General features: G+C 41.2%; 2 long non-coding RNA genes across 2 annotated transcripts in view; both read left to right on the plus strand.

Annotated features, from left to right (window-relative positions):
• LOC146502159 (uncharacterized) overlaps positions 1–21,544 on the plus strand; it is a 125,966-nt gene that overhangs the window by 60,017 nt on the left and 44,405 nt on the right. The window lies entirely within an intron of this gene.
• LOC146502165 (uncharacterized) lies at positions 16,190–19,952 on the plus strand. Its single transcript, XR_014869588.1, has 2 exons — positions 16,190–16,630; positions 16,863–19,952. It is a non-coding gene; the product is annotated as an uncharacterized LOC146502165 (long non-coding RNA).

Consider the following 21,544-nt stretch of genomic DNA (forward strand, 5'->3'; position numbering starts at 1 on the left):
AACAAAAAGCACAAACCTGGAATTTTATATAATAGTTCGGATGTTTTGGGCTATTACAGATGATAAATGAACAGATAAGGACACAGCGACCAGATGGGCTTGATCTCTCTGCAGTTTCCTGTCGAATCCGGGAGATAATCTTGGGTAAGCCTCCTCCGGCAGCTCGTGGATGTCAGGTCTGAGGGCGACTATCGGGATGTGTGATCTCTGATGACCGGTCCCACTTGTAAACTCCACTAAACAATGACCGCCTCTCAGCAGCACCAAAGAATAACAGTCTTTCACTGCAGGGACACACAATTATCCTTTTCTCTCTTCATCCACCGCACTAGCTCCCTCAAACTCTCTCAGTCTTTTTTTCATCGGTCAAGATGTTAATTCACTTAAAGAACAACTTTTCGCACAAAGAAACCTCCTCTGTCCTCTCTGTGAGTGTTAGTCACCATCAAAGCTGTTCTCATGTTCAGTATTTATAGAAATGGATGGGAAAAGGGAAGAAATGGGACGTTTTCTAATGTAAAAGTTCTTTTTTGTTGTTCTTTCTTTCTCAGAAGACCTTTTTCCCTCACCGAGTTCCAAACTAGAAGCTAACCACATGTTGCTCAACCCAAATCTGCCAATTTTACATATTTATACTGTAATTAATAATTCAAACTGACAAAACAGAATTTAATGAAGCATTACAATACTTCCCACAGAGGTTTCTGAAGTTCTACTATTTATTTATTTGTTAACCACCAAAATAGTACTGTAAGCAGAAAGGACCCAGAGCTGTATGGTATGATATCATATATTGAGGATGTCATCACTTAATCTAACTTTGCTAATCTTTACTGATGTATTGTGAAACAGCAGTCTGGCGAGGAAGGAGCGGCTAGCAGGTCCAGCGAGCGTGTGGTGTGGGGATTAGCTGAATAACCCGAAGCCAGTCGGTTAAATCCAATAACAGACCTTTATTCGCTGTCAGCAACATTACACCTTATAAGCCAGGTCTCCACGGCTGTACTCGTCCGTGCATACATGCGCGGAAATCGGTATCACCGGCGCCAGCTTGTTACAACAGTAAGGTTTTCTTTGAGAATGGAACACGAGCAGCATGGAGTGGCTGCCGCTAACAACACACACCCACTAGGAGACTCCCAAAGCTATTACAATAGTAGGGCAACCCCCCCAGTGGTGCTATAACCCAAAAGGGTTGTTACAATTGCTGATGACATCATCAATAATAACCCATCATCACAACACAAGCAAGCTGAACCTTGGTTAGCCTGTTAGTAATGTGAATTTTACAGTGTTTATTTATCGGATAAAATAAGCTAAATGTCGCCGTTATTACTGTCCAGCTGGAAACAGCGGGGATGTCCAAATTCAGGCTGCATCCTCCTGAGGACCCGGCCTTTGTGGTCTACATGGGCCAGGTCCTCCGAAAGCCGGGTAGGCTGGAAGTGAGCGACTGTGAAATTTGACTGTCTACCCTTCAGAATTACGTCTCTTACGTAAGCTCTCTCGGTGGAGTGAAACTCTGCCGTCTGCTCCTTGCTACCTAAAATATGACTGTACGCTGCCGTAAATTCTCGACCATCTCACACTTCTGTTTAATCAGTTTTCTGTTTGATGTTTATTCATCCATCCATCCATCCATGTTTATTCAGCTGTGCGAAAACCCCAGAGTAACCCTCCCGAGGGATTAAAACAGTTATATTTAATCTAATCTACTAACTTTAATCTCAGCCAAACCGATTTACTCACGAACAAATAAAACACTGAAGAAAGCCAAACAATAACATTTTTAAGTTATCTTAAGTGATTTATATATCATGTTTAATCTGACTAGTTAAAGACTAGGTGGTCTGCAAACAATGTGCCGGGAGTTCGCTGTTCTTGCTGGCTCAGATATTTGAAGGTTACACAGCTACATTCTTGCCTGAAAATATGTTAAAGGTTGTTTTACGACCCAGAAAGAGTAAAAAGAGTAATATTAAAACTAAGTAGCTGTTGCCATTGTTTGAAATTGGCTGGGCTGCGATATGAAATCTGGGATATGGTTTTTAAATTTTGTTGTCCGGGTGGGAAATCGGAACAAATTTGGGAGAGAATGGTGGCTCCGGGAGACTTTCGGGAGGGGCACTGAAATTCGGGATTCTCCTGGAAAAATCGGGAGGGTTGGCATGTATGCCTTATGCACGCTCATCCATGTCGCAGGTAAAGTACACCTCTCTTTCAAATATCCTCCATAACTGATGGAGGTTTCAGTCTAAGTAAAATAGCTCGTCATTTTGCAGGTGTTATTCAGCTCACTGTGAAAAGCACTCGTGGCTACTGATCAGTGATCATGACACTTTGAATTCAGTCTTTTAAGTGTGACGTGCAGCATCACTGAGAGTTACAGACTGTCTAAATTCTTTCATCGTTAATAAAATGATCAGTGTGGCTGCTCTACCAGGTGTAATGATTAAGTTTAACATTCAGGAATCCATGAAAAGAGAATTTATGATATTTAATGGAGTTAGAAGTTAGCAGAGAGTTAGCTCGCTAGTTTCCATCTAAAGATAATATACCATGTTTTGATGGAGGAATCTCTGAAAAATTAAAATGTACAGCTCTGCCATCACTTCTGACATAAATGAAGACAAAACTAAACAGTAATGACATTTGTAGGGTTACTGAAGTTGGGGTAGCTGGTATATAATTATGTGCTACGTGGAGGCTAGCTACACAGCTATAGTTAGCATAATATAAACACATTGAAGCTGGAGGATGAACGCTAACCTTTTTCCACTCGATAAGAGTTAATGTGAGGTTTCCCGATGGTTAGGGACAAACGCAATCGCATGGTAGGATGCTAAATGGACCAAACTTCAGTCAGGAGAACAACTAAGATAATCCATCCACAATACGAGGTTCGTCATTAATATACTGCTGCATAGGCTGGGCTGTAGCTACATCATAAGGTTTTAAAAACAGAACTTTAAAATGAATAGTGGTAATAAAAACCGAGAGAGGCCGACAGTGATGACTGACTTATTTTAGGGGCTTGTTCAGATTAAATGAAACTGGATACAAAGCATTAAAACATGTTTTAAACACAACAACTTTAATAAACACAGAGTAGTAAGCAGGGTTCATACGTCATCATACGGACACTGATGATTGTGCAAGCTCTGATAAAAGCCTGATTCCAAAGCCTGATGATTTTTCACTCAAATGATCCATTTCTAAGTACTGAGTGATTTGATTGGATGAACACTGATGATGTTGAATATTTCTCAACTTTCAAAGCAAAGCAGCAGATTCATAGTCCAGAGTGAGTGATTCTTCCTAGGGTCACAAATCTTTACATGTCGACCCTGCAGTAAAACAACACATGAACATATAAAATAATAATAAAATAATGATAAAATAATAATAATAAACTGCTCCAGACACCACAAATTAGCTCCATACCGAGACAAGCATTAATAACATAATTACTACAGCTCACACACAGTGATCCAAGTTCATATTAATAATTTATACCTGTGAATGAAAATAATGGAAATAAAATGGAAGTTATAAAACACAGGAAATAAAATCACCAGAAAAACTTTCAGAATAAAATACTTCTACAGTTAGAATTTGTTACCAATCTAGAAAGAATTTCAAACATGAATGCATGTGATGTTTCTGACAATCTGCTCACATTAAAATATTATTGCAGACGAGGGGACTTTCCCAGCAGCTCTGCTATGAGGCAACACACACACACACACAGATAAAGTGCTGGGAGAGTTGGGGGAGTCAGGGATCAGCTGACCATGTGTGAGAGTGTGTGCGTCCTGGACAGTCTGAGATGGGCGAGCAGGTCTTTCCCACACCCACTTTCTCTCTTTAGAAAGTGCCACAAATGTCAAAACATGCACACACACACACAGAGCGCGGCCAATTTCAGTGGAACGTGTGGGGTCGGGAGGTCATGCTGAGCTGGGTCACGTTCCTGAAGAGGAGAATGTTTGCCAGCAGCTGAACCAGAACACCAACAAACTGATCTGAGGTCTGCAGCTGAAAACACAACAAATTGAAATAATCACGAATATTCATATTCACGGAACATGAAAGCCTGCTACATGCAACGAACATGCAATAAAATAAAGAGTGCTCGAAATGAACCCAGGCAGCAGCTGTGCTTTAGAGTTTTGAGGCACAGAGAAAATTCAGCCTGTTTAATGCAAACTCCACATTTCAACTGTGACAAACACTGGGGGAGACCAAGCGTGGTGCTGGGATGGAGAGAGCAAAGCTTCAGTCGACCAGCTCTGAAAGACTCCACAGGTAAAGTGAATGCAGGAGGGCCGTCACACCTCACCCTGAACAACTGCAGACACAAAAGTTTCTAATACTGTTATAAATTTGATCACAGTCAAGCAAACGGAGCTGAACTGGCATAAAAGTGTTGGTCGTTTTTAAAACAGTCTTTCTTACTATACTAGTCTGCGCACGTGGCGTGGACGCTGCATGACCATGTGACCACACCCGTTTACCAGCGTGTGCTCGCAGGTTGCACGCTGCGTTCTTCTTCTGTTCTCCTCAAGTTTGCTGCATTTCAAGTATAAAGGACACACACAGCACTGCAGCTACAATGGCCTTTGCTCTGAACCACTTCCCACTGTTGTTGTAGGCGATGGGCACAACGATAGGCCTGCCACACACACACACACACTCACATACAGCAGCGATACGCTTTAACCCCTCCACCCTTGTTAAACACTATCAAGATAAGAAAGCACTCCCGTGTTTCCCACCATCGCACACACACTCACACACATCCTCGACAGTCTGCAGACACTGCTACACCCCGCCGCACACACACACACACACACAAACACGCTCACGCATATTTAAGATGCATTTACAAAGAGCACACACACACACACACACACACCCTTCCTCTCAGGCCTCTGTGGTGACTGAAGGGAAAAACCAGCAGAACAGAGTCACACACTGCTGAAGTGAACACACACTCGTCCTCACCTGGATCACAGCACACATGGTGTGATGAGGTGTTCTGTTAAACTTCACTCTGACTTCATGAATGTAAAGATGGGCATGAGAGGAAAGCCCACGAGGCTGTCATGACTAATGGTTTACAGCCTTTGTGCAATACTTTAGATACTCTGATATTAAAATGTTTGTGCCGTTATTCAAGAATGATTTACACTTTTATTGATCATCCTCTGTCACCATGCTTGGCTTATTGAAAGCTAGTTTGAAAAGTCAAAGAAGAAGAAAAAACTGAAGTTGCCCCTGTTTTGTCACTCATGTAAACATTTTGGTTGCAAATAAAATCACCAGCTTCAGATAGAAACCTCCAAATGTTCCTTGGTTGTTTGCATAAGACTGAACAAATACCAGCAACTTTCCAGCAGCGACATTATCATATAAAAGACCGACGTTTCCGTCTGCAGCTGTTTTTATTTGGCACGATAGCAGTTTGCTCTGGCACCTCCCTGTTAGTCCATGTGCATGTGTGCTCATAGAAATTAGTGGTGGGTAAAACAGAAGCAAGACCCCCTGAGAGGCACAAGTGACTGCATGAAAAGGAGGAGCTGGAGTGGAGTGGCTTGCAAAGCAGCTTGCACACATGTAGTAGCTGTATGAAGCTAAAATTTTGCACTTGAAATTAGAGTTGTTGTTTGGAACTGTACAGAAGGGGGTCAGCTGTAACATCACATGATTCGCTGTGACTGTGACTGAGCTTGACTTTGTGACCCACTGAAAGTAACAGCATCCATTTCATAACCGACACCCCAAACTAAAGTAGTAGGAAGAGGACAATCACTAGAGTTCAGTGTGGAATTCTTTAGCAGAAGTCACATGGACAAACAGATGATAAGGAGCTTTTCTCCAGGAAAACTGCTCATTTAAAAACATTTATGGGCTCACAGGTTTTCATTGTTTCTCAGAATAACTGCCCAATCCCACCCAGGGGGACGGTTCCCATTATTTACCTTTACTGCACCTTTATTTATTTGTGCTGGTATTTTCCTGTGTTGTAGCTGAGGGCTAAACCCTGAGCCATGTCAGGCAGCATGACTGCAAAGACAAGAAGTGCCCTGGATTAATAAAATTTGGAGAAAAACAAGTTGAGCGCCAGTGAGTGAGCAATCCTCCAGTTTAGTCCAGAACAATGAGAGCAGGAGCAGGAGGAGGAGGGTCATCTGAAATGCCACAGAAGAAGGAGGGAAGTCGGAGAAAAGGAGGAAGAGAGTGAAGGACTCGTAGAAAGAAAGACTGCCTGTCGTGTCGTGACTGTTGGTGATTTAATGGTAATTAATCAGAGAGCGAGAGGCCGAGAAGCCGGGGCCGAGAAGCCGGGACAGAGGGCGCTGCGAGGATCCAGGAGAGGCAGAAAGCGAGGAAGTGGTGCACGGCGTCTGGAGTGTGTTTGTGTTCATGTGCTGCCGTTGGCGTGTTTGTTGACTCAGGCAGCGAGCGGCTTGACATTAATTGTTTTTTTCAGTCCCTGAAGTCAGATTCTCAGGCTCAGAGTTCCAAAGTGCTTTAAATACACGCAGGGAGGCTCGACTTCTGATTGGTTTACCGACCAAGGAGTCACACGCTGCATCCATCTTTGATATACAGTCTGTGGATGTTTCAGGATGTTTCTGTTCAATGTTTGTCACACATACACACACCCACACACACACCCACACACACACACACACACACACACGCACATAGGCTGACGTATCCACTGTAGATTGTCACCTGCCACATTCCCGGCGTTCCTCACGTTCCCTGCTTTTAATCTCTTTGGGACAGTCATGTGGACACCTGACTGCGTGCATGAGTGCGTGTCCAGTCAGCACTGCGAGTGTGTGAGTGTGTCTACTTGTCTTTCATCGCCACTTTAATCTCTTTAATTAACCTTAAAGTACATTTTAACACTTTCCTTTCTCACCTCTTCAGTCTCCTCTGGAACGTCTGGGTCAGGAGCCATATTTAGTAACTTAAATAGACCCCAGATTTGGCCTCCCCGTGACTCACTGTGAGGGTGAAGAACCAGCCAATCAGCAAAGATCAGCTTACGTGACATTACTGCATCTTAAGACTCAATAATAGTTCGCATCATTCTAAGAATTCCAGAATTTGTAGGAGGTTTTTAGATTTTTTGCCGTTACCCACTGTCACACCTGTGCTCATAACATCAACACTCAAGTTCAATCAGCAGTCATAAGCTGATGAAACTTGTACATTATATACATCAGTGTTTAAGTTAACAACAGTATACAGTATATTGGATGTATCACTACGTAGTAACACTTTTACAGGATATTAATAGTGAAATATGTGACTTTGTTTGTGTTATGTCATGATAGCTTTTATTAGACGTTTTTTACTGTTACAATTAATTGAGTAATTTCATAAATATAATGTATTTAGTTTTTATTTACATATACAGATAATCACCAGTAGTTACAACACAGTTTTTAATTGTTGCTTTCTGTAGTTGTACAGCACAACATGTTCACGTCTCACTGGGTCAAAGACTCGCTGTAATGTAAATAAACCTCAGTGGAAAATGTCCCGCCTGGAGGATCGACTTTCTTCTGCTTTTCTTTGAAGCGTCATCGATCAAGTTGTTAAAACTCAGAGTTCAGAGTCCATCAGATGTTTCAGGTGTCTCTGTGTCATCCTGTTTTCGTTAAACTGTCTTCACTTTCAATTCACTTCAGTTTCACCTTCAGCCTGTTATTATAATCATGTGATTTAATTAGTAACATGCAAACAGTTAAGCCACTGGGGACGACTATGGGACACGAACCGGCTCCAGCATCCGCTTCGACTCTCTGCTTCAACCTGATGCAATGGTTGGAATAAACAAGTCACCGGTCTCCTTTACCTTTACCCCTGTAACTCTGTCACTCTTTCCTCATAGCTGCATCCACGTTCTCTGTAAATCACACAGCTGATTCACACACGATAACAGCATGCATGTGAGTCACAGGGCGTGTTACTGCAGAGTGTGGACTTTTCCTCAAATGTTGTAAATATGCAGTATTTTGTCCTCTAAAGGAAATAACCCCTTTAAAAGAATACTACACATACTGTGTGTGTGTGTGTGTGTCGGTGTGTGTGGGTGTAATCACATCTCTTCTGGCAAAAGGTGACCCATTTCTCAGCCTTGTCTGGGGCTGCGTTACATACAGGTGTGTGCGTCTGCTCCCCCTCATCACCTTACTCCCAGGACACTGCCAACATCCTGGGTTGCTCACATCGCACAGACATGTCGCGCGGACACACACACACACACACACACACACACACACACACACACACACACACACAAACACACACACACACACACGTCCACCAGGAAGCTTAATTGTTAGCAGTTAAAATATTCTTTTCCTTTTACCTTTAACACTATGGCGATAAAATAAAATTCACTGGGGGGCTATAAAAAGAGTTCAGCGTGAGTTTTTAAAGGTTCTGGTTCTATTTTTATTTCCACTTCTTTATTTAATTCTAAATAACTTCTCACTGAGGAATCATATTTCTCATAACGGCTTAAAATGAATCTTGGCCTCTCACGCCTGCTCTGCTGCCTGCTCGCTGCACCTCTGCTCACCGATCTCAGCTCAGCTTGTACATTGCTGACTCTACATCCCTGTGTTTGTCCGTGTTTTTGGGATTTCCTGCTGCTACCCAGTTTGCCTCTGTGACCTCTGGGTCTATTTTTAGTCCTTGGTGACCTTTGACCCCTGCTGCTTTATTTAATAGTCTGAGAAACTGATAGGGATTTCCCCAGCTCACTGTGTGTGCTACGCTGTCTGTAACCCGAGCATAACTTCAGTAGGTTATTTTATGCTTTTCTGTGGGTGCAGCGTGCAAGCTTCTCATAGGAAACAAAACACACATGCAGAACACTGAAGCTATGATCATGTTCATACGGTCGCTCACATAAAAGCAGCTTAAAAGTCGATTACCAGCTGGGAAAATCACTGACTTCTGGGGTCACGGGTGGTCTGCAGCTTGCTTTGTCCTGTTTCTGTGATTTACCATAATTAACACAGAATTTAACCATCTGTGAACTTACTGTTCATGAGATCACAATAGTCTCCAGATTGCAGAAAAATCTGGGTCTAACTGGGCTGCTTTTGGTATTTGCAGCTCATTTATGGCCCCTGTAAAATGTTCTGAGGGCCACGTGTGTTTGGTCCTATTATGACCCACATCTGACTGAGTTTCGCTGCACATGGCAGGTGTGTTGTTCACTTCACGGAGGGCTGGAGGACATCCTAGCGGATAAGGAGCTAACAGTGTCGATGTAATAGTGTAGCATCTTATCCAAAGTTGTATGCAGGTCTTTTCTAAATCAAGGCACACAGACCAAATCTGGCCCGTTGCAAAATCATAACACAGCTCACATAGAACTTTATCAGAATTTCATTTACTTATAAATATTAACCAATGAATCTACTCTTAGTAAATTTTGGCCTCCTGGCTTTGCTCTGTCCAAACTAAACAGAACAACATGAGAGAGAAAAAAAAGTTCATCCTGAAGATGGACAGTATTAAGGGACATGGGTCTATTTTTCATGAGGACACTTCAAAAGAAAACACTCTGTATCATCACTGTGATGTTTGAATCCACAAACCAGCAGAGCTATGAGATCAGCCAGTGCTCAGAGGCGTCAGCCGGCGGTGTGGAGAGCTGAACGTGACTGCAGCACAGCGCGAGTCTCTGAGCTCTCAGGTTTAACGTGCAGCCGGTTTCTCACCAGAAAACCAGCCTGCACACTCATAAAGTACTCTCCTCTTTGTAATGAAACCTTTGAGTTGTTGTGTTCATGTGGACATTCTGCAAAGCATAAGAACAAAACACAATATTCTTTATTTTAAATTAAACTTTCTACAATGATCCATCGGACCAATAGCTGTGAGTCGCCTCTGTCGCAGTGTTAGAATAAGAAAACATTATTCTACTGGACTGTTTAAGAGGCCAAACATGTTTTATGTTAACTTTGCGTCACATGGAACATGTGATGCTTCATTAAATTCTGATGTTTGGGTCTTGAAGAGTACAGGGCTTCAATTTGGGAGGGATGCTGCCTCCTGGAGGTACATGTCGGTCTAACTGCAGTGATGATGACGCTTTCTGTGGTGGTCAAAGAAACAAAATCATCTAACAGGAAACAGACGGCAGATCTCCTGCTTGGGGTCGAGCTGCAGGAGGACTCAGAGCTCGCCTTTGCGTCCTGCTGCTTCTCGCAGCTCTGCGGCCAACTGTGCGAGTGGGAGACTCGTTTAAACGTACGCCAAGACTCACGCAAACAACAAAAGAACAAAAGCCGTCAGGTTGTCAGTCAAAGCCTTACATGTAACTACAGACATATAGACACACCCTTCCTCTCTGTATCTGCTGCGTCTTCAAAGGACTCTTTCATGTTTTATTCCCTGAGCAGCAGCACTCACATACAAGTGCAGTCACACAGCTTTATTGTACAAATGACATTTACTTTCTAGTTCACATGATGCTTCAGGGTTATCTTTAACATGACTTATCTTCAGCAGCTCACCGAAGAAACCAAAGGAGGACACGTCAAGCTAGAAAGACTCTGGAAGGCAAAACCGTGATGTTGACTCCGTGTACTGTAGCTCGAGGACTGAAGGCTTTGTTTCTCATTATTGACGTCACAGTGGAACTGTTCCTGATCAGCAGCCAAACATATGACTCTCTCTTCCTTTAAGTCCAGAAAAATCACGACTGTAAGTTAAAATTATGAAGATACATAGACAGAAGACAGACTGTCATGTCATGTATATGATTATGTATGTGCAGATGAAATATATGTTTTCTTTCTCACACAGAGAACTGCTCTATGGTGTGTAGACCTGACTAAAGATGGCACTTTTGTGGCGACTGCCTGAAAATCACCTGTTAACTAATCATCTCAGGTTATATACCTGATTATCTGTTGCTGTCTACATACACATATATTCACATTAACCACTTTCATTCAGCCAGAAACTCATAGACCTGAAATTGAAATTCCTCCACAAACAACACTGATGCTCGGCAGCCTCCTTTGATACAGGACTCTAACTATAATGTGACCGTTGGCAACCAGTTGAGTGGAGTCCCCTACTTTAGAGAGATAAGTTGCAGATGAGCTGCACTTTTCTGATGTGCTGCACTGTGTACTGCTTTCCCCCATTCTGTCTGTGTTTGTAAGTGGTAATGATTATTTGCAAACCTTTGCCAATCAACCTGCAACTGCGTGGAGACAGGTTGCCTCCCATCCAGCAACGTAATGAGCTGGTCGCTGCAACTAATTCCAATCGGTCCCCAAATGAGAAAAAACTCACCGTGCCGTCACTGGGCAACCACACTTTTTTAGGTCGTTGTCCCATTTGTGAGCCAAATGGCTCCTAACGAGGACGCTGTAGGTTTTCTTTTCTTTCAGTGATTTCACATCAGGCGCCATGCTGGCTGTAAACAGGTGTGTGACACATACTCGAGGGCAGGCTGGCCAAAGAAGTATGTCAGTAAACAAACAAACAAATACAAATTATTTATCCTGTTTATTGTGATTTTCTTTGATGGAGTGAACAATAGTGGTGGGCAGATCGATCCAAATATCGATTATATCGATACCAAGTTGGCATCGGTATCGAATCAATACTAGGCTGGTGAGATCGATTCTTTACTTTAAGTTCCGCTCTTGTTTGTAATGCTGAAAGTTTGTGTAAACTTCTGAAACGCTCAACAGTTTCCATTTTGATTAAACTGACCAACAAATAACATAGAACACCTTTGAAGTGGACCTTGCACCCTGTCAATAACTTCAAACACGTCGAGGTCCTAAGAGGCTGAACTTTTACCCAGCATCACAAGGAGCGCCATAAACACTTGTTACAGTTATTAGAAGGAACCCAGCCTTTAGACATCCTCACAATGACATCGTGACCAAGGGTCTGTTGCATGATTTTTAACATGGCTACAATGTGTCGTCTGCTGAGTCATCATTTAATACAACAACGTACTGAAAGAGAGCATTCAGCATCTGACTGAGCAGGACTAACCTTCCCTTTCAAAAGTGAAAACTTCAACATAAAACTGGAATACAACCAACTTCTAATGAAATGTAACATTTTATAACATGAACACAGATTCCAGGTGAGCTGTGTCTTCCAGGACTGGATTTACCAGAACAGGTATGAGGATAGTGCCTGACGGGCATGTACAATCCCAGCTAACACAGGGTGAGGAGACAGACGACCGTTCACACTCACACTTATTCAACAGTTAACCTAACCCCACTACCTGATTGTCTGTGAACTGTGGGAGGAAGCCAGAGTCCCCTGAGAGGACTCACACAAACACGGGGAGAACATCCAACCTCCACAGAGACTCTCTCTGCACTAAAAGCACAAAATAAAAATCACACGGTCATGTAATTTAAGAAACTGGTCTTAAAAAACAGTTAATCTAATATGTCCAAATGGAGCCCGTGTTAAGGTCCGTACTGGGCTTCAGAACATTAAGTGAACAACGTCAAATGGGACCTGGGTGCGTTGTCCTGATAGAAAGTGCTGAGGATCAGAAGGACTCAGGGACAACACGGTATCTGTCCAGCAGAGGACGGCATTATTCCAAACGGCTCCATCCTAGAAACATGATGTGGAACAGCTGACCTGTAGATCTGCTCAAGAACAATCATCACAGTCTGATCACAGTCAGTCCCACATCTGCCATGTTCTCAGCTTCCTTTAGTACAGGTAGCTTTAATGATCATTTCAAGTGTGGTTGTTTCATGGAAACAGAGAGCAGACTGCAACATCCGTGACAGCCACCTCTAACACTCTGATGGACGTGTGGACAGCAATTCTGCCTTGAACAGTGCCGATGTTTCAGGGCTGGATGACGTTTTTGGGTGGGACATCTACATCCTGACATATCAAGGTTACTTTACTTTTAGGTAAATTTGCTTTACAGAAAAATAATAGCATTTGTCATCCCTTCACAAACACACACATCGATTTAAACCTGACAGACACATATTTGGAAATTAGACGAGATGAATCAAATCAGAAAAACAGTTATTAGTTATTAAGTTTAGTGACGGCAGCAGGGACAAAGCTGCTTTTATAAGACTTTGTCCTGCATCATTCTCATGATAAAACAGACTCAATGGCCGCAAGATATTTATATGACTGCACTTGCTCAGGTTTGTCCGAATTTCAAACTGTTCTAAAAGTCTTTTGATTGAAATATGGGGCTGTGTTACTGAAAGTTGAAGAGAAATCGATGAACTGAAGTCCTTTGCTCTCTACATGTTTGACAGTCAGGTGAAGTAGAATCAAAAGCCCGTCCTCCACTCCTCTATTGGGCTTATGTGCAATCTGCATTGAATCAAGCTGAAGTTCATTGTCTTCCATAATCACATTTCTGATGATTTTTTCAAAGACTGAGGTGAGGGCAGCAGGCCTGAAGTCGTTTAGAACTTTTGGACGACTAGATTTAGGACCAGGAACCACGACAGCTTCTTTCCAAAGAGAGGGCATTAACGATTTATTCAGAATAACCTAAAATATAGGACTGAGTTCTTTAGCACAAGTGTAGGAGCCATATGAGTTGTTCCTTTTTGTTTTAGATTAAGAGGGTTGGTTTAAATGCACACCTTGTATTGGTGCACGGGTGTGACTCGTGGGTGTGTTAGGTGATAAATGTGGTTGCACTCACCTGTTCACCGCACCTGATGAGCAGAAAGGTAGGGTGAGCATGAGGGGAAACCTGTTGACCCCAGCTTGAGTCATTTTGATGCATTTTTGACTGTAACTTGATGTATGTTTTATGCACTAATTGATGCCATAGGCCGATGTTGAAGTTTGATATAGTAATTGGTGTACTTCTTTGTGAGTTGCAGTCATTTTGTTTGTGCGGTCTGTGCATTTGTTTAATAGTTTGATGTGCTGATTTGTATAGTGGACAGTAACATGTGGAATTAAAGGAGCAAATAGTGCAGAAGTGCTTGTTTAGCCTGCTGCGGCCATTTGCTGGAGGAGCCACAACAACTTGTCAACAGAAGAGTTTGTAGGTTTTATTGGATTATTTATATATAGTTTTATTGGTGAGAGTTTTATGGTTCGCTGTTGCCTTTTAGAGTAAGCCTGTGGCTTCACACAGCTGGTTTCAATCAGGAGTCTTATTCCCCTGTTAGGTTTCAGCAGTTTCACCTGCATTAGGCGTTGTACTGATTTGCTTTCTAGTTATTGTTTCTAGTTATTGTGCATCAGGCGGCTGAAGCCATTGGCTTGGGAGTTCCGCCGCAGTTTGTGTTTAAGACAGTTTGTCTTCCTCACACCTAACGGTATGGAGGTACATAAATACCCATCGCCAGTATGTACGAAGACTAGGCTGAGTTAGTTAGGTTTAACAGGCAGATTAGTGGGGGATGTTACTCCTGTTAATTGTGTGTGTCCAAGGTTTATTGAAAGGAACTTCATTAATTTGATGTGTTGGAATGAAGCTCTGTGGCATAGGTGCAGTTCAGCGTTTGAATTTTGTAATGTATGAGTTATGTGAGTTATGCAAACAACAAAGTTTTTTGCAGCTGTTTACCTAAAAATGCAGCCATGGTGTTTTTAAAATAAACATTTCAAACTATTTACAGAACAATCAGCTGTTCTGCATCAAATCTGATGCCACACAAATTATTTGTGCCACTGCAAAAAATAATTTCTGTCCACTATGAGATAAAGGAGAACAACAGCCTGATACCTGCAGGCCTGACAACAGGAGATGTATCACTTTGATGTACCGCTTTGCTAGCTAAAACACCAGTGTCGGTACCTAAGGACGCTGTCATAGCCTGTCAACCACGTTGATTAGCTGCGTATATACGAATGTGAATCGCATCATTGGCTGGACTATGGGATAAGGTGGCACTGTTCTAATCCCATATGGGAGCAGCCAGTCACTTACTGACTATTAACTACTCGATTTCAATCAAGACGCAACCTCTCGCGCTTTCTCACACACACACACACACACACACACACACACACACACACACACACACACACACACACACACACTCTTAACTCACTCTAACAGTCATCTTCAAGATAAAAAAAAAAAAAATCAAGTTCCAATAACTAGTGAAAAATGTAAAAACTCTCCAAGACATCTTCATTAACATTAAATCCTATATATTTTTTTGTCATCAACAATTTTTATTTATTTCATTTTAAACTTCAATAACAGAACTTAAGGATAACTACATAAATAAATAGTTTAAAAAACAAAAAACAAAACAAAGAACAGTTATCCTATTCTTTCTTCGCACACCAATCCCCACACCACCACTCTGTCATTACTCTTCTGTTCTTCAAGTTACAGAAAGCCAGCTTGTAAAGGGGGACCAAATACAATCATATTGATGCAATTTGTCTAATAAACCATAAGTCACTTTTTCGTAAGACGCCAACTTAGCCATTGTCTTTAGCCACTCTTCATAGGGAGGGGGGTTCTTTTTCCGCCAATGTCTTAGCAGGACCCGTTTGGCCGTAGTAAGAGCCAGGATAATCCATCTTTTTGTGTAACTGGAAAAATCTCCATCAAAAAGTTCTGTGGTTATACCAAGTATGAGATACCAAATCTCCTTTTTAGAACACTGAAAACTACCTCCATTATATTTTCCCACCAATCCCGAAGTGCCGAACAGCTCCATAAGATATGTAAAATCGAAGCATTTTGACTATCACATCTCCAACATTCGTCCGTAGGGGCCAGGTTCCATTTATACAATTGTTGCGGTGTTCGATGCCACCTATGGATTATCTTAAGTTGAATAAATCTACTGCCTGTTTCTTTATACATAGTATTAACATTTTGAAAACATGAATCTCATTCAACTGAAGATATGTCCTGGGCCCAGTAGCCCTTAACTTTCAGGAGAGGGTCAGCTGACCGTTCTTGCAATAAGCGATAAATCTTAGAGGTAATGCCTTTACCCAAGGGTGATCTTGAGAGCAGGACTTCCACAGGGCTGCCCACAGGACAACCCAAGGGGGTTCCCAGCCACTTCGATAATGAACTATGTATTTGGACATATCTCCAGAATTGATTACGCTTCAACTTGTATAACTCCACAATTTTATCAAGGTGTAGCCCTGTCTGCAATTATTTGGGCTTGCAGTATAAAGAAAAAGTCTGCTGTTATAAAAAATGGTTAAAATATAAATAGTTTATAAAAGGTTTAAAAATCATATGCTTTGGTACAAATGTAATTTCATTTACAGTTAAGAGTCCAATAAATAAAAGGGTTTCATGATTTAGAGTTCATTTTCTGTGCAGAATCAATATGTCGGGGTGTAACCTAAATTATTTACCCATTTAATGTCAGTTACCTCAATGTTGTATTGTCATTGGTTGTTTGTGCTGACGAGCCAGTCAATGTCACTCTTCTCTGTTATGGGGGCGGGACGAGTGGTATGTTTGTGTGAATCTGTGGCAGCGGACACAGAAGCTAAGTCCGAAGAGAGAGATGTCGTAAGGCAAACGTGGTGTGGATTTTGCATCTAAGTGTATCATTGAGGTCGACTACCCGTGGTCCTGATATTACTTATTTGTGATCTGCAAGAGGTAAATGAGACTGTGTGCCTTGACATTTGTACTGTAACTATTCGTTATAGTGGTAAAATGGCGTGATATGTGATGCTAACTAGCGGCTTGCTAATTAGCGCAGCTTACCGCGTTATGTGCTGCGATGCCATGCTGTATGTTTAGCTCTGTGATTTTCAGTCAAAGCATGCTAATGCTAAATCGTTATGTGATAGCATTTGGTATTGCAGCTCAAGTGTTTTAATATGTTTAGAAGCCGAGGGACGCTCTGAAAGGAGAGGGAGAGAGAAGTTTCTGCCCGGATGGACCCTGCTGTTTTCTCACCCCTGACTGTCTTCACTACTGGTGAACTAACTGCCCGTTTCTGATTGCCCCACTAACAAACTCATTGGACTCGTGAGTACTAACTGGAACTAAAGTGCACGTATTTTGTTTATGGCTTAGCTTGAGTGAAGCGGCCATCAGTTTTAGGCCTCACCGCACCCGAGCTTCGAATCAGGCCTGCAACAAGCACTGTGCTACAGGTGTAGTGTTGACAGGTTAAAGTGTGTGTGTGTGTGTGTGGGCCCACTGTTACAAATTAGGTTTAAATTGAGTAAGTGTGTAGTTGTAATCAAAGTTATTATCAAAGGTTGAAATTCATCCCTGTTAAAGGTGTGAGCTGTTGTAACTGAAATAACAGTTGGCACCTAAGAACGAGGTATTTTGTGTTGATAATCTTTTTTTTGAAAACCCATGTAGTCACTTTTACAGTATTTTGTTTGTTTATTTGAATTCAATTCATTTTATAAAAGTAACTGTTTATTTTATTCATTCCTTTGCTGTCTAAATAAATACCCGGTGAGGGATTTAATTTGTGTAAAATACAGTTGTGGTGGTCCTTATTAATTCATTTAGAGGGTATCAAGTATCATGATTAGTAGCACTACGAACCCAGGCCCAGTCTCATTGTACTATACACTCTAGCTTTACCATAGCTACGTGGGACCTGGGTTACAAAAGCTTAAAAAACATTTAGTCCCACAGTCAAATAAATCTGATACATTAAGGATGCCTGCTTTACACCACTGTAACCAGTCAACTGATGTCCCTCCAATTAAAATTCTTTTATTCCCCCATAACGTTGCCGAAGGTGATTTAATAAAGTCCCAGCGACCTGCCCTATGTAATTTACACCACAATGTCTTCGCGTTTGCAATTATAGGATGGGTAGTTTTATGACTGGTATCAAACAGCTCCCTCCAAGGAGAAATACCGCCATTAACTTCCATCTCTATGTGGGACCAGATGGGTTTAACTGGTGCAGTAGGTAACCAAGCTCTAAGTTGTTTCACGTTCATCACCCAATAATACCATTGGAAATTAGGCAATGAAAAACCTCCTTGTTTTGCACTTGCTTGAAGTTTCTTAATACTTAAACGATGCGGTGAGCTACCCCAAAGAAACTGCCGGATCAAAAAGTCTAGATCTTTGAAATACTTATCTGGAATGTGTAATGGAATATTAGATAAAATATAAAAGATCATGGGTGCAGTCATCATCTTAATAAAACTAATTTTACCCCATATTGTGAGACGCACTCTGGACCATCTACCAAATTCCATTTTTATTCTTTCAAACATTGGCTCCATATTTGCTCGAACCATCTTAGTGTAATCCGACGTAATTTGTATCCCCAAATACCTCAAACCATTTACGGACCACCGAAACTCCCACTGTTTGAATAAAGTATGGGGGCAGTGTCCTGACATAGGCATTGCCTCTGATTTATCCCAGTTGACGCGATACCCTGAAAGCAGCGTAAAGCTTTCTATACATTCTAATAGGGCCGGAATTGACTTCCCAGGCTGGGTCATAAGTAACAACATATCATCTGCATATAATAGAAGCTTATGTTGACTATTACCCATCGAAATTCCAAATATATTTACATTATTTCTCAGTTTTTGTGCCAGAGGCTCTATAGCAATTACAAAAAGACCGGGGCTAAGGGGACAACCCTGTCTTGTGGATCTCTGTAAAAGGAATAGGTCTGATATGGGCCCATTCGTCAATACTCGCGCTGAAGGCGAATCATATAATATCTTTATCCACCTAATAAAATTATCACCAAAACCAAACTTTTCTAATGTCTTAAACAGATAATCCCACTCAACACAATCAAAAGCTTTTGCAGCATCTAGCGATAGGGCCACTGTTGGATATACTGAATCATATACATAATTTTGCAAATTAACCAACCGCCTAATATTATCTGAACCATAGCGGTTTGGAACAAAACCAGATTGGTCTGCATGAATTATTTTCGCCATTACTGCTTTTAATCGACCCGCTAAGACCTTTGCCAAGATTTTTTGGTCAGAATTCAGCAAAGCTATAGGGCGGTAACCACTTGGGTCTAAAGGGTCTTTCCCAGTTTTAAGAATAAATGTTATAAGTCCAGAGTGCATTGACTGAGGTAATGAGCCTACTTTGAACGCCTCATTATAAACATCGAGCAACAGGGGACTTAAGATATCCTCAAATGCTCTATAGAAATCCAATGGTAACCCATCTAATCCTGGAGCTTTATTAAGTGGCATACTGTTAATTGCACGGGTAATCTCCTTCACTGTAATTGGAGCATCTATAATCTGCTGGTCAGTAGTAGAAAGGTGTGGCAGGTTTAAATCAGTAAAGAATGCTTCGAATTTCTGTTCATCTAAACTACCTTGTGTAGAATAAAGATTATTGTAAAAGGCCCTGAATCCATCATTTATGTCTAATAGAAGTTGAAATAACCCCATCTGATTGTCGTATGCCTGGGATATGGTTCATACTGTCTTTCTGTTTAAGATGGTATACTAATAAACGACTTGGCTTTTCTCCCATTTCCCAATATGCTTGATTAATGCGAAATAAAGCGTATTCTGCCTTTCTGTTGTACAGTACATTCAACTCATATTTAACTTTAACAATTTTATTCAACGTAACTCTGTCTTTTGTATGGGAATGTACTGCCTCAAGTGCCTTTAATTTGGCTTCTAACGTAACGATATTCTTGTTAGCTGCCTTCTTTTTAAAGGAAGCGTAAGAAATTATTCTCCCCCTTAGGTATGCCTTCATAGCATCCCACCAAGTAGCCAATATAGTGTCCTCTCGATTATTTGTCTGTTTGTAAAATTGTATTTCATCTCTTATCAATTTAATAAAACCAGAGTCTTTAATTAAGGACACATTTAAACGCCATCTGCGGCTTTGAGGAATCTGTAAAATATTTCCAAGACATAGAAAAATTGGCGCATGGTCCGAGATTACTATATTACCAATGCTTGAATCTATAGAGTTATTCACTAAGGCTTCAGAAATAAGAAAGTAGTAGATTCTAGTATAAACATTATGAGGCGGAGAGTAAAAAGAATATTCCCTGCCTTCTGGATGCATTGTCCGCCAAATATCATTCAGACCTAAATCTGAGGTCATCTGCCTTATGGCAACTACAGATTTACTCTCTGTGCCTCTCCTAGGAAGTGATCTATCTAGGTCTTGATCCAATATTTGATTAAAATCTCCTCCTACCACTATTTGTACACCTTCTAATTCCAAAAGATACTGTGACAGGTTATGAAAAAAGGCGGGTATGTCTGCATTAGGTGCATAGATATTACATAAAATTATTGGTGTGTCCAGTAGTTGTGCATAAACAAATATAAATCTACCTTCCTTATCTGTTATTACTTTTGTTTCAGTAAAGCTAACTGCTTTATGAATCAGAACCGACACTCCCCTACTTTTACCAGTTCCAGGACTGGAAAAGACTTTACCTACCCAGGAACATTTAAGTTTTAAGGCTTTTGACTTACACATGTGCGTTTCTTGAACAAAGGCTATATCAACTCTTGATAACTTTAAATATGTTAATATTTTCTTCCTCTTAATCCCGTTATTCAACCCCTTAACATTCCAGCTGGCTATTTTGAAATCTGTCTGTCTATGTTACAATGTGGAATTCCATATAATACTCAATTCATAAATATATCCATTGTAGAGGGTGGTTTTATGTGAAGATAAACCAATTTATAAATACAAGGATTCAAAATAAATAGAAACAAACTGAAAACAGCTCCAGCAAAACTCCAGCCAGAAAAAAGGAAAAAACAAAAAGCAAGACTAATTCTTGCTAACACTGGAAAACCCAGGGTTGGTGATCACCGGTGCCCGGCTAGCAACCCAGCACATAACTAGTAGTTTATAGGGATATTTAAATTAGTAGAGTAAAAAGAAGAAAAAAAAAAAAGAAAATCCCTGCACCAAACCCATCTAACAACACGTTAAACACACTTACATATGGTAAAGTACTTCACCATCCCCGATCACAAAGCAAAACAAAAAAGGCAGAAAGTGTCACTCATCTTAAGGGAACATATTCTTAATAAATTTTGCAGCCTCCTCCGGTGAAGAAAATCTGTGCCTTCCTCCATTGCATTTTATTTATAGAGTGGTGGGGAAAAGCAGCGAGTATTCCACTCCTTTTTCTCTCAACTCCAACTTGATTTGTTTGAAAGACATGCGCCGATCCATGGTTCGTCCTAAATCCTATATATTAAACTATCGTTTTCTTCTGCTTGTTTTCTTTTTTCTTTCTCAACAGGTGATCCAGGTGATCGATATATGTATTTTTTTTTTTCTGCTTATTCTGTTGGTTTTTGTTTTTTGCCCTTCTCCCCCGTCCCTCTTCTCAACTGTTTTTCTTTCCCTCTTTCTTTCTCCCTTTTCTTTCCCCCAGTCAAGTCTGTCCCGTATTCAGCAAGTGAAAATAAAATAAAGAATAAAAGGTGAATCAAATGGACCATTACGGCAAAGCTGGGATGGTCAATTTGGTAAAGAAAATCCGTTGGGCATCTTTCTTCGCCTTTAGACAATAATTCTGATGGCAAAAGAGCCAAACGGGACAGG

This window comes from Neolamprologus multifasciatus, chromosome 15, assembly GCF_963576455.1.
Source record: "Neolamprologus multifasciatus chromosome 15, fNeoMul1.2, whole genome shotgun sequence".
Lineage (NCBI taxonomy): Eukaryota > Metazoa > Chordata > Actinopteri > Cichliformes > Cichlidae > Neolamprologus > Neolamprologus multifasciatus.